General features: G+C 55.4%; 1 long non-coding RNA gene across 3 annotated transcripts in view; it reads left to right on the top strand.

Moving 5' to 3' along the window:
- LOC116623013 overlaps nucleotides 1-12,271 on the top strand; it is a 65,546-nt gene that overhangs the window by 26,654 nt on the left and 26,621 nt on the right. For 2 of the 3 annotated variants that reach the window (XR_004297657.1, XR_004297656.1), the window contains exon 5: nucleotides 776-3,427. The exons of the other annotated variant lie outside the window; for it this stretch is intronic. This is a non-coding gene — a long non-coding RNA (uncharacterized LOC116623013). Of the gene's footprint in view, nucleotides 1-775; nucleotides 3,428-12,271 lie in introns of those variants that run through there. 3 annotated transcript variants of the gene reach the window in all.

Here is a 12,271-nt window from a genome sequence, read left to right as displayed (position 1 = left end):
AAACTTGAATCTACAGGAAAAAAATAATTAGGAATGATAAGAGTTTAGCAAGGTTATGTCCAGTAATTAAAAACTCGGATCTAGAGCCAAGGGAACAGAGCAGCGAATGGCAGGACTTAGATGGAGGCCCAAGAGCATAGTCTATCACAGAGCCGCTGGTCCCCAGGATGGGTTGTGCCCAAGGCCAGAGCTGGTGCAAGAATGTGGGTGGGTCTGGTTCCACCTGGTCAGAGAGGAGGCACAGCAGGGTGAGGAGCACATGTTTCCTGGTGCTAGCCCCACGAATCCCGTGTTTCACTCTCCACTGGTCCCAGATACACCGTCTCTGGGTTTCTTCTGGTCCAGCTAGCCTGCAACCGAATGGTCAGCTTAGATTCTTCCATGTTTGCAAGAAACAGGCACACCCAGGCCCCATGCCCTTGTTCTGCTGCCAGCGAGCCTGGAGTCTCTGTGCCTGTCTCCTTCCGCCTCTGTGTGCCTGCTGCCCTTTGGCCCTCACCTCCCAGAAGAAAGGATGTGGTTGAGCACGCCTGTCCTTCACCTGTGCTCACCTCCTCTTGTTCTGGTTTTCTGGTACTGCCTAACCAACTACCCCAAACCTAGTCACCAGAAGAAAAAGGAAATCGTGCATCATGGTGACAAATCTGTAATCTGAGCAGGGCTTGGCAGGGATAGTGGGTCTGTGCTCTGTGTGGATTCAGGTGGGGCAGCTCGGCATCTGAGGGTGATTCAGTGGCTGGGAGCTGAGATCTGCTGAAGGTTCTCTCACTCACAGGGCTGATGGGACCTCACTCGGGCACCAGCATGTGACCTCTCCATGGCAGCCGGCTTCCAAGAGTGAGCATCCCAAGAGAAGTGGGTGGAAGGTGCATCACCTTTATGACCCAGCACCAGATCTGGGACAGAGTTACTTTGACCATTGTCACAAGCCCGCTCCAACTCAAGGGAAAGAGATCTAGTCCCCACTTCTTTTGGGAGGAGCAGAAAAATCCTACTATAAGAAGAGCGTGTGGGTGGGAGATACTGTTGGGAAACACGACCTGTAACTCCTTTCTCCTGCTCCCGGCCTCCCCCTTTGTCTGACAGACCCATCCTCTGTCCATAGAGGAAGCCCATGACCCAGGCTGGGCCAAGTGTAACTCACGGTCTCTCCAGCCACGGGGATCAGGCCAGGAGTGGGCCCGTGACCCCAACCAGCGCAGCGGTAGCCAAGCCCACAGCCACAAACCCTGCCTCGGGAATGGACAGCGTGGCAGAAAGACAGATGATGCCATCCTGTTGCTGTCCACCCAGGACCCTTGTCTTCAGGGTCTTCTGAGGAAAATGACAGCTTAGCTGGACAAGCCACGGGAGTGGGTTTTCTGTGACAGCCGAGCACAATCCTAGTTTATACTCGGAACAAACAGCCACTTTCACATCCATTCCGTGTCCATCACTGAAGCAAACACAAAGCCCAGGATCACCGTGGATGGCGACTCTATTTGAATAGCTATTCAGAGAGGGACCATGTCTCTTTTGTTCATCTTTCCAAGCACTGGACATAAAAGACTCTCAATAAACTTATCTTGGATGAATGAGTGAGTGGAGCAGACTAGCAAAAGCCTCCGTGACAGTGGGTCCGGTGTCAGATAAATCTGCGTTCAAAGCCCACTCCCTCCTCTTACCACCTTTTGGATCTTGGGCAGGTCCACTAACCTCCCCCGGCCTCAGTGCCCTATCTGTCAAACGGTGATACCGCGATCAACCACCTGCGAGACTTGTGGTGAGGATGAGCAGGTTGAACGGGGGTTCTCTCTGGCGTTGTTACTGACCTGTCAGGAGTGAGGGTGGCACTGGGGGCCGAAGAGGTGGAGAGTAATGGGGAGATGGCCCCACTTCCGTGCCCGAAGGGGTGGGATCTGGTTCCAGCATCTACACGTTCCTGATCCTTAGGCAGGGCGGTTTGGGCTGGGCTTGGCGGGTGATCCTTCTGTGGGATGGCATGGGACCACTCACGTGGCTCTAGTGATTTGGTGGCACACCGGGGCTGCATGGTCAGAGGTGGCCACTGCCACCCGCCTGGTGGTTCATGTAGCTTGCTTGGCTCTCTTCTGCTCCACGTGGCCTCATCTTCCGTCGGCAGATTGGGTCTCCTTGCGGCCATCCGAGAGAGTGGGAGCGGGGCCTGCAGGGCCCCTCGAAACCGAGGTCAGAGGTCGCACATCACTTCTGCCACACTGTGTGGGCCAAAGCCCTTTGCAGATTTGCCAAGTCTCATTGCAGAGGAGCAGGTCCACAGGCCCGCGTGTTTCAGCTCCTTCTCCCAACCATACCATCCCCGTGATGATCTACCCCCGAAATCTGCAGTTTTTACTCTGAATCATTTTCTACTGCTGTTGTCAGAGATTTGCCACGAACCTCGTATTAACACTCTGGAGGTCGGAAGCCTAAAATGGGCTGCACGTCTGCAGGAGGCTCTGGAGGTGAGTGTGTTCTGCTTTTCCCAGTTTCCGGAGGTGCCATGCTCCCTGGCCTGCGGCTCCTCCCTCCGTCTTCCCAGCCGGCAGCTCAGCGTCTTCACCCCCGTCTGACCCCCCTGCCTGCCTCTCACGAGCATACTTGGGATTGCATTTAGGGCTCGCCTGAATCGTCCAGAACAATCCACACGTCTCGACACCCTCCATCTACACGGGTCCCTTTGCCAAGTGAGGTAAATATTCACAGGTTCCAGGGCCTTGGGACCTGGACATCACTGGGGTGGTTATTCTGCATAGCACAGATTCTCACATGCTTTCTTTCTAATCTGGTAGTTTCCAGACGTTTTCTAACATATTGCCATATGAGGTTAAAAAAATAAAAGAGCATGTCCTACTCTATGTAATTAAAAGCCTGGGCTCCTCAGCCCAACTCCGAGGCACATCCCCTGCTGGCTGCCCTGGCCGCACTCCTCAAACTCCCCACACCTCCGTTTCCCCACCTGCACAACGAGGGCTGCTCGCGTCCTGTGGGTGCCTTAACAAAACACCACACGCTGGGTGATTTAAACAGCACACGCCAACCGTCCCACGGCTCTGGAGGCCAGTTGTCCGAGACCACGGTTTGCGGGGAGGACTCTGGCTCGCAGGCCGCCACCCTCCCATTGCATCCTTACATGATGGAGGGAGCAGAGTGCTGTCTGACGTCTCTTGTAAGGATGCTGAGCCTCTCGGGTCAGGGCCCCCTCTGGAACGCCTTTCATCTGCTACCCTTGCTGCAAGTTCAGCCACATTGGGGGGTAGGACTTTGACGGGTGGATGGGGGTGCCCAGTTCTGCCCACATTGGGAGCGAGAGCACCTCACCGAGTTGTGAGGGGCGAATGAGTGTGCGTGTGAGCGGCTGGGGGCCGGGCTATGTAGCACGGGCAGCATGAGGGGCTGGCTGTCACTGTGTTACTGCGCAGAAGGCCTGGATCTGCACGCTGCTGTGGCTTTGTGTACGTTAGCAAACGTAACTGAGAAGCTGTAGAAGGATGAGATGAATTCAAGTGGAAATTATGACAGTTTCTTCCCGCGCTGCCAACCGATTCTCTCGCATCCAGCACTTCTGTTTAAAGAGGTTCTCCCCGCGTTCTCCATGTCCGGTGAGGCTGGCCCTTAGACCCTCACTGCTGACGCCGGGTCTCCCTCACCGTGAGCGCAGCCGGTCAGCAGACACCAGCTCGGGAGGCCCGACTGCCTGAGACCGGCGTTCGTTCCAGAAATGTGGAAAACGCCGGCGCGGGGGGGGGGGGGGGGGGGGCTGCTGCGCCTGGGCTGAGGGTGGATGCATTGCCCTGAGACCTGCTTCCCGGTTCACTCGGCTGCTCCCGAAGCCCAAACCCCAGCCTCCATGCAGTCGGGGACACAAGTTCACAGTTTGCCCTTTGCCCTCCAGAATGCATTTCCTACCAGCCCAGGGGCTGGCGCAGGCGGAGAGGAGCCTTCTCCTATCTGATTTGCATTTTCATTGCCTGTGCTGAGTGCCCAGACTGAAACCACACTGGGCCTCCTGCCCTCTGACCTCCCAGGCACAACCCCCTGAAAGCCAGGAGAAATGAAGATTCCTGCCTCCCTTCCTGGCTCCTTTCATTTTCTGCCCTTCATTCTTTTTTTTTCGTGCTTCCGTTCATCTGTTTTTTTTTTTAATTGAAAAATTAATGTATGCAAATGATAAGACCCAAACGCTACAGAGAGTGTGCAATGAAAAGTAAGTCTCCTTCTACCCCAAACCTTCAGGGTGCCAGACCCACCTTTCCAGAGCTAAGCAAGGTCATCCGTTTCTTCTCAGAAATAGTCTTTATCCACGTGCATGCGTGTATGTGTATCCGTGACCATGTGTGCACGTACACAGCTGTGTGTTTGCAGCATGGCATGCACCTCTTCTTACACAAGCGGGGGCATCCATGTGCCTTGTTCTTTTTCCTTCGTTCATCCCGGAGATTGTTCTGCCTCACCTCGGACAGACCCACCCCTTCTTTCTCTCTGACTGTGCGCTGGTTGTTGGTACTCAGGCACCAGGAGGAATGTATCCACCCCTCGCTCCGGAGAGACATGAGGCCGTTCCAGGTCTTCACTGTAGTAAACAGAGCTGCATGGAACATGGCTCCGGCATGCTTGTGGAATGTGCCATGTGCCATGGACAGCAGGAACCTCAGAGGCAGAACTGCACGGGGGACCCGCCATCATACTCCCACCCCAGGGGGTCAGAACGACGCCCTGCTGCCACACCACGCAGCTGGCCATGGGCCAGGGGGCCCTTCAGGTGTCCCACCGGGGACTCACTCTCACCAGAGAGCAAAGGCGTTCAATCAGCTGGATTTTCAAATGACTTAACCACCAAATCCACTTCCTCAGCCCTTGGTTTGTGAATGTGAGTCCTTCCCTGGAGACACTATTAGAAAGAAAAGGAAGAAGAAGAAGGAGAAGGAGAAGAAGGAGGGGGAGGAGAAGGAGAAGAGGAGGGCCGGTGGAGAAGAGCATCCTCAGAACGTGGAAAGCATTGCTTCGGGCACCGAGGGAGCCAGGCAGACTAGAACCCAGACCCGCAGACCCCGGTCCCTTCGCTCTGCCTGAGCTCCCCCAGCCCAACAGAGCATGCAACAGGACTGTCCTTGCTGGCTCAGAAACAGCGAGATCCGCACCTGTGCTCCTTTGAGGCTTCCTTAGTCCCCAAGTCCCCAGAAGGGGTTTTGAACACCCACATCGTCCCTGCCACCACACAGCCACTTCGAAGGTGAACATCTCTGGGGTTCATAGACAAGATGGAACCGCCCCAGATACGGTCTCTGAAGCAGAAACTGCTGCAGGATGGGGCTAGGCTGCCCCTGCCCGGTGGGACAGGACAGGGCTGTGACCTTCCTTCCCGAGCATGGCCGTTTCCCGTGGACAGTGGCCCGGCCACCACGAACCGCCCTGCCGAGCCCACCCCGTTCACACCACAACGACTGATCTAGAAATTATTTATAGACCCGAAATCCACAGAAACCGTTGTGTGTGCCGTTGCTGTGGCAACAGGGACGTGGCGCAAGCTTGGGCTTGAAGGGACCCCGGAGGCCGGTGAAGGCGGCTGATCTCCAGCCGGGAGCCCCCAGCTCCCGCGCGCTATCGGGGGTCACCAGAATTGAAAGGAGGCTTTCAGTTGTGCTTCCAGTGAGGGCTGGCGCATGTCCTGGAAAGCAGCACCACCGGGGTGTTAGTGGTTGGGTTTTGTTAAGCCTCTTGATGAAATCGTCCAGAACAAGGCCCCCGAGCCTGGCGGAGCATCGGCCAGCCATGGAGCCTTTCAAGATTCTGGCCCCTCACCCCAGGCCAGCTGCAGCAGACTCCCAGGAGGATGGGGCCCAGGAGTCTGTATTTTACTTTTTGGATTGGTGGAAACCCATGGCACTCAGTGACCTAACCCCACAGAGAGCCGCACACGTGCACTTGCGTCCACTCACTGTCCTAGGCACTTTTGTTAGTGTCTCAATTTCTGCTGGTTTTCTGGATGAAGATCAAACACATACAATGTAAGTTCTATCCTTCCCCTTTCAAAAAATAAGGATACTCTATGCACTCATAGGCACCTTGCTTTTTTCACTTAACAGTATATTTTATTTCATTTTTTGTATTTGTTTAAAGATTATTTATTAGACAGAGAGAGGGCACACAAGCAGGGGAGAGGGAGAAGCAGGCTTCTCACTGAGCAGGGAGCCCATTGTGGGGCTCAATCCCAGAACCCTGGGATCATGACCTGAGCTGAAGGCAGACACTCAACCAACTGAGCCACCCAGGCGTCCCTAACAGTATATTTTAAAGGTGTCCCCAGATCAGTAGCTGCAGCTGCTGTGTTTTTAATAACTGCACAGTGCTGTCCCCTCTGTGTGCAGGTCCTTCCCCGGATCTTTTTTCTTAGGACAAGCTGCCCAGAAGCAGAACCTAACGTGAAGATTTGTTTTCAGGTGACTATTAGAAGTGTCCGTCCCCTGGAGAAGTGGGTATAGGCATGGGGGAAGGAGACCACCCAGGATGCCCACGTCTTGGTGAAGGGCTGCCTAGAGCGATATAAACCCCCAGGCATTTCCACTGGGGAAGGCAGAGGGCCTGCAGGAGCCAAGGACATCCTCCGCACAATCACCACAGCCGTGGCTGTGGGAGCTTTAAACACACCAAACTCTGGGTTCACAGAAATGGCAAAAATGGATCCTCCAAACCAGGGAGGAGGCCGGACACTCTCCCCTGAACCGAAACTGGTTCTGCTGTATTTGATTCAGACAGGCGGCTTCCCAGAGGCTCTCCCCTAGCTCAGGGACCACCCCTATTTATGGGGGACCTCCATGAACAAGGGAGTACGAGGGGTCCGCCGGGTACAGATCAATTTCCTCCAGACATCTGGTGCCCAGCAGGTGAGCACGATCAGACATGCTGGCCCCGTTCTCCACCCTGCAGCCGGTGCCTCGAGATCAGGCGCTCTCTCTGCCAGCCATGATGTGCGCGGAGCCCCGGTGCCGAAATCACTCCAGTGGTCACCACGTTTTATTGATCTGTTTGTGTCATCACTGTAAAATACACTGTTATTGGTAATAACTTGGTGATTGATTCCCCACATTTGATAGTAAAGGTTAAGGTCTTTCAGATACACAGGATCCTGAACATGCTAGCATGGACTGCATTATCCGAGGCCTCTGAAAGGCCTCTACGATCACCCCGTGCCGCCCCCCACACAGGCCCGCCTGCCGTGCATGCTCTGCAAATAATCCTGCAGCTGGAGGCCCAGTGCCGGCAGGGGCTCTGTGGTCCTGTGTGAGCCGCATGCTTCCCGGGTGAGCTGCGTTTCTGTAAGAAACTTCCCGTAAGGACTTCTGACTCTGCTGGCCACCCGTCATGCTGTAACTGGCCTCACCGCCTTCCCAGTCCCGTGCAGATCCCACCGTGCGCAGGCAGGGGCCCTCCTTGACTTCTCCTGCAAGTCTTCAAGGCCATTTGGCATATGGGGCACGAACCAGTCTATGGGATGTCTTAGGGCAAATTGGAAAAAGCACAGCAGGAAAAAGCACAGCAGGAAACCTCCGGGTGCAGGAAACTTACAGGTGCGTGCAGTGACAGGGACTCAGTCCATATAGGCAGCCTGATATATTAACTCTAACGAAGAAAACCAAAGCAGCAGAGGTGGGGGTTTCTTTCTGTCTCTCTCATGTCAAGGTCAAGCTGGTGGGGTTCAGGCACCTCCTCACTTATAACTCTCCGAGTCCCCTGGTGCTGACTTGTTCACCAGGCTGCAGGCTAACCCCAGGGGGAGATCTGCACGCAGAAGGGGTCCCAAGATGCTGCCGGACAGAGGGAGCACCTGCTTTGTGATGCAACCTCATGGGGTGGGGTGGCCCTTTGAGGTGTCTCAAGCACAGGTGAGGGGCTGGGACTTCATCTCCTGCAGGGACCGCAGGGGGCTATGGCTCTGAGCAAGGCCTCCATCTTCAGCTGAGGGCATTCCTGGAGAGGGCTGAGGGCGGAGGGCCACCTCCCGGCAGCAAGCGGAGTGAGGTAAAGCGCCCCATTCACTGGGGCACATAATGCCTAACCAAGCTGGCTCACCTCAGGCTGCATCGCAGCCAGCAGGAAGGGGGTGCGAGGGAGGGCACTCCCCAGGCTTTAAGGAGGCGTTCGGGAACTGTGCACATCACCTCTGCTCAAGCCCCTGGTGGGAACTCGGTCCCGTGGCTGTGTCTCCCTGCAAGGAGGCTGGTGCCATGGTGTTTACCGTGAGCCGCGTGCGCCTGTTGGAAGCCAGGGGTCTCTGCTGTGAGAGTGGCGGGGAGATAGATCAAGGCATCTGCGCCACCACGGGCCGGCCCAGAGCCCAGGGGCCCTGAACATCAATGACGGCAAAGGAGAGATTAAGCCCTGATTGTCTGCTGCAGGTAGGGAAGGTGGGATGTTTAGCAGCACTCAGAAGGACCGTGTGTGTTCGTTTTTTAGGCTGCATAATAATTACCACAAGCTTAGTGGCTGAAAACACCCAGTTACTGTGGGTCAGGAGTCCAGGCTCGGCTGTGCGGGGTCTCTGCTCCAGGCCTCACTGGCTGCAGTATGGTGTCGGCTGGGCTGTGCTCTCATCCGGAGAGTCAGCCGGGGAGGCTGGTTCCAGGTTCACTCAGATTGTTGGCCGTATTTATTTCCCTGTGACTGAGGGACCGAGGACCTTACTTCATCACTGGATATCACCTGGAGGCCACGCTCAGGCCCCACCTCACGGCTCTGTCCACGGGCATTTCCTAGCACGGCTGTTTACTTCTGCAAGGCCCTCGGGAGGATCTCTCTCCCTCCATCAGCTAAGACAGAGCCTTATGTGATGAAATGTAGGGGCATCCCATATTCTGTTGGTTAGAAGCAAGTCACGGGCGCCTGGGTGGCTTAATCGGTTGAGCGTCTAACTCTTGGTTTTGGCTTAGGTCATGATCTCGGGGTCATGGGATTGAGCCCCGCATCAGGCTCTGCGCTCAGTGTGGAGTCTGCGTGAGATCCTCTTTCTCCTTCTGTCTCTGCCCCTCCCCCTGCTCTCTCTCTCAAATTAATAAATAAATCTTTTTTAAAGAAAGAAGCAACTCACATGTCTTGCCCACACTTGAGGGGAGAGGACCCCAACAGGGTGTGGTTCATTGCCAGTCACCCTAGGATGTGTCTGCCGCAGCATGAGACTGTGAAAACAGTTTCAGAAGGCCCTAGTTCCAGACCCATTTCTGCTACTGCTGTGTGACCTCGGGCAAGCTACTCACCTTCTCTGGGCCTCAGCATCCTCATCTGTGCGACTAAGCAGTGAAGGTCAACGGTCAGCAGTTTCAACATTAAAAGAGATGCGCGTTTTTCTTAAGTTCAAAGAGCGTGTTTGGTTAGCAGTGCTGTTTTCGTGTTAATCCTAGGAATGCTCCCCACTGTGGCTATGCATGCTAAGCATAACTAATGTGCCACAGTTCGAACGGCTCATAAGCACATCTCTAAAACTCTACAAGGGCAGGAATGCCGCCCTCGCTTCGCGGACCAGGACACCTGGCTCAGAGAGGCCGAGGGACCTGCCAAGCCACGCAGCTAGAGAACGGCAGGGCTGGGCACTCGGCAGAGGCCGACCCAACTTCAGAGCGTGTGCCCTTCGCGCTGTCCCCTCTATCTCTAATTGGCAGCAGTCCCTGCTCTCTGATGGAATTTAACTTTCCAGCAGGCTGGCTGGGGGGTGGAAGGAGGCCACCTCCTCCTCTGACCTTGACAAAGCCCCGGGGAAAACCTGGGCCCGTCACCACGCCCTCCTGCTGACGTCTCCCCCTTCATCGCCTAGCAGCTTTCATCAGAGCTCAGGGCCCAGCAAGTGCCAGAAGGGACAGCTTGACTCTCTGGTGGCCAGGCTGGCCCTGGAGTATGCTGACTGTCACCACACATCTTTATGACATCCCATCTTGAGGAGAACAGTGGTCCAACTGGTCATCACCAGTTAAATTGTCTTTGGAACCTGTTGGTGCATTTGCCTGCCATTGCCTTTCTGACTTTTCTTTCTGAGGGTTTCTGCCTCGACTGAGAGCAGTTGGGGTTTCTGAAGGAGGGAGGGTGGCCATTGCACACCCACCATAGGACCGCACGAGGAGGTGCTTACGGAGTGTGATTCATAGGGGTGTGGCAGGCAGAGGGCCATGAGGATAATGCAGTGATCCTGCCTGGGGTATGCAGGGGAGTGGGGCTGGAATGTGGGGGGAGCATGAAGCCGTAGCCTTGAGGGGGTGTGCCCTTCAGTTGAGGGACCTGGCCGGATGCCACCCTGGGGGAAGGGTCCAGAGGAGGAAACACTCGGACCTCCTTCTGCACCGTCACACTCACCTTGCACCAGGGCATGCTGTAGGCATCCAGAAGCCAGAGAGCAAAGATGGCTGTTTCTGCAGAACAGACAGGTCAGCTCCATGGGCAGAGACCAGGGTGGACGGGGGTGCGGACGGGCAGGGTGGTTTCGGTGGCAGCCATCTGAGCAGGTGTTTGCGCGGGCATTTGCATCAAGCTTTGTGGCACGTGTTTGTGGCAGGCTGAGCATGTGGCTGAAATCCCAGAGCGGGCACGTAACAGAGCTGGTGTGTTAGTCAGACTCTCTGGCCTGGAGCTGGGTGCAGGAGGAGGGCCTGGGGAGAGCGGGACTGTTCTGCAGGATAGATGGAGGACTGGGGGTGGGGGTGGGAGAACAGATGGGAGGGAGGACGTGAGGAGGGATGGCGGCAGAGAGGGCAGAAAGGAGCCAGCAGGAGGCGGGAGCTGGGTGGGAATGCAGGTGAGGAGCAGCCTGACTCTTTGACGGCTGCCTTTAATGGCAAAGAGGCCTGTGACAGCAGAAAGCAAAATGTGTACAACTTCGGGGAAAAGAAGCCGTATCTTCCTGACTTCATGGCTGGGAAGGAATTCTTTAACAAGATACCCAAAGTACAAACTGTGGAAGAAAATATTGGTGGCTTTGACATTAAAAATGTAAAAATTTCTGGGGGCGCTTGGGTGGCTCCTTTGATGAAGCGTCTGCCTTCAGCTCAGGTCATGATCCCGGGGTGCTGGGATTGAGCCCCACGTCAGGCTCCGTGCTCAGCAGGGAGTCTGCTTGTCCCTCTCCCTCTGCCCCTCCCCCGCTCATGTGCCCGCGCTCTCTCTCTCTCTCAAATAAACAAAATCTTTTTAAAAATGTAAAAATTTCTTGGGGCGCCTGGGTGGCTCAGTCGTTGAGCGTCTGCCTTCGGCTCAGGTCATGATCCCAGGGTCCTGGGATCGAGCCCCACATCGGGCTCCCTGCTCTGTGGGCAGCCTGCTTCTCCCTCTCCCACTCCCCCTGCTTGTGTTCCCTCACTTGCTGTGTCTCTCTCTGTCACATAAATAAATAAAATCTTAAAAAAGAATAAAAATGTAAAAATTTCTTTTACAAAGTGAAAACACAAGTCACAGACTAAAAGTCTGTGCAGTGTAAGCAACTGATGAAAGAGTAGCATCCAGACCATCTGAAGAGCTTCTGAAAACCTGTAAGTAAAAGACAAGGAACCAAATGGAAAGATGAGCAAAGGGCACAAGCCGGCGAGGCGAGTGGAAGAGAGAATGTGCTTGGGCCCCGTGCACTGCACACTGTGGTCCGCGGGAACACACAAGTCACAGCGCGGTGCTCTTTCACTCCCAGCAGGTCAGCAGAGCACCGGGCTTGGTCAGGATGGGGGACATAGGCATGTGGCACTTCCCGCAGGAAGACCCCCGGGCAGCCCCCAGCAGAGGAGATGCCGCACACGTGGCCCGGCGCTAAGTGCTCTGCAGAGGACAGGCCACGGAAGAATGCTCCCGGGTGTGCAGAGACACACGCAGCAGTGTTCACTGTAGCATTGTTTATAATAGCAGGCTGCCTGGGAGCGTCGGTCAGTGGGGGAGTGAATCACTCAATTATGGTAAATGTGTACAATGGGATCCTGGAGCCTCTACAATAAATGAACGAAAGCTGGTAAATCTCCCAACATAATGAATCAAAAAAGCTGAATGGCAAGTGTGGCATCACGCTACTTCTATACAGTTTGAAAGGAAGCCCAGCAAAGGTGGTCCAGGGTTTACCTGGGGGCTGTTTGCCCTGCTGAGATGCAGACTCCTCCCCCCACCACCTCGTCACTGAGCCCCGCTGCCCAGGCCGGGGCGGGGACTGGGTGTGATGCAGTGTGTGGGAGTGTGTGTGTGTGTGTGTGTGTGGCTGAGAGGAGTGTGTAGTGAGCGAGGGTGTGCGTGTGGTCGGCAGGGGTGTGTACGTGAGCGA

Source organism: Phoca vitulina, unplaced genomic scaffold (assembly GCF_004348235.1).
Source record: "Phoca vitulina isolate PV1807 unplaced genomic scaffold, GSC_HSeal_1.0 scaffold56, whole genome shotgun sequence".
NCBI lineage: Eukaryota > Metazoa > Chordata > Mammalia > Carnivora > Phocidae > Phoca > Phoca vitulina.
Note: the sequence above shows the minus strand (reverse complement) of the source record. Positions and strands in the feature narration are given on the sequence as shown.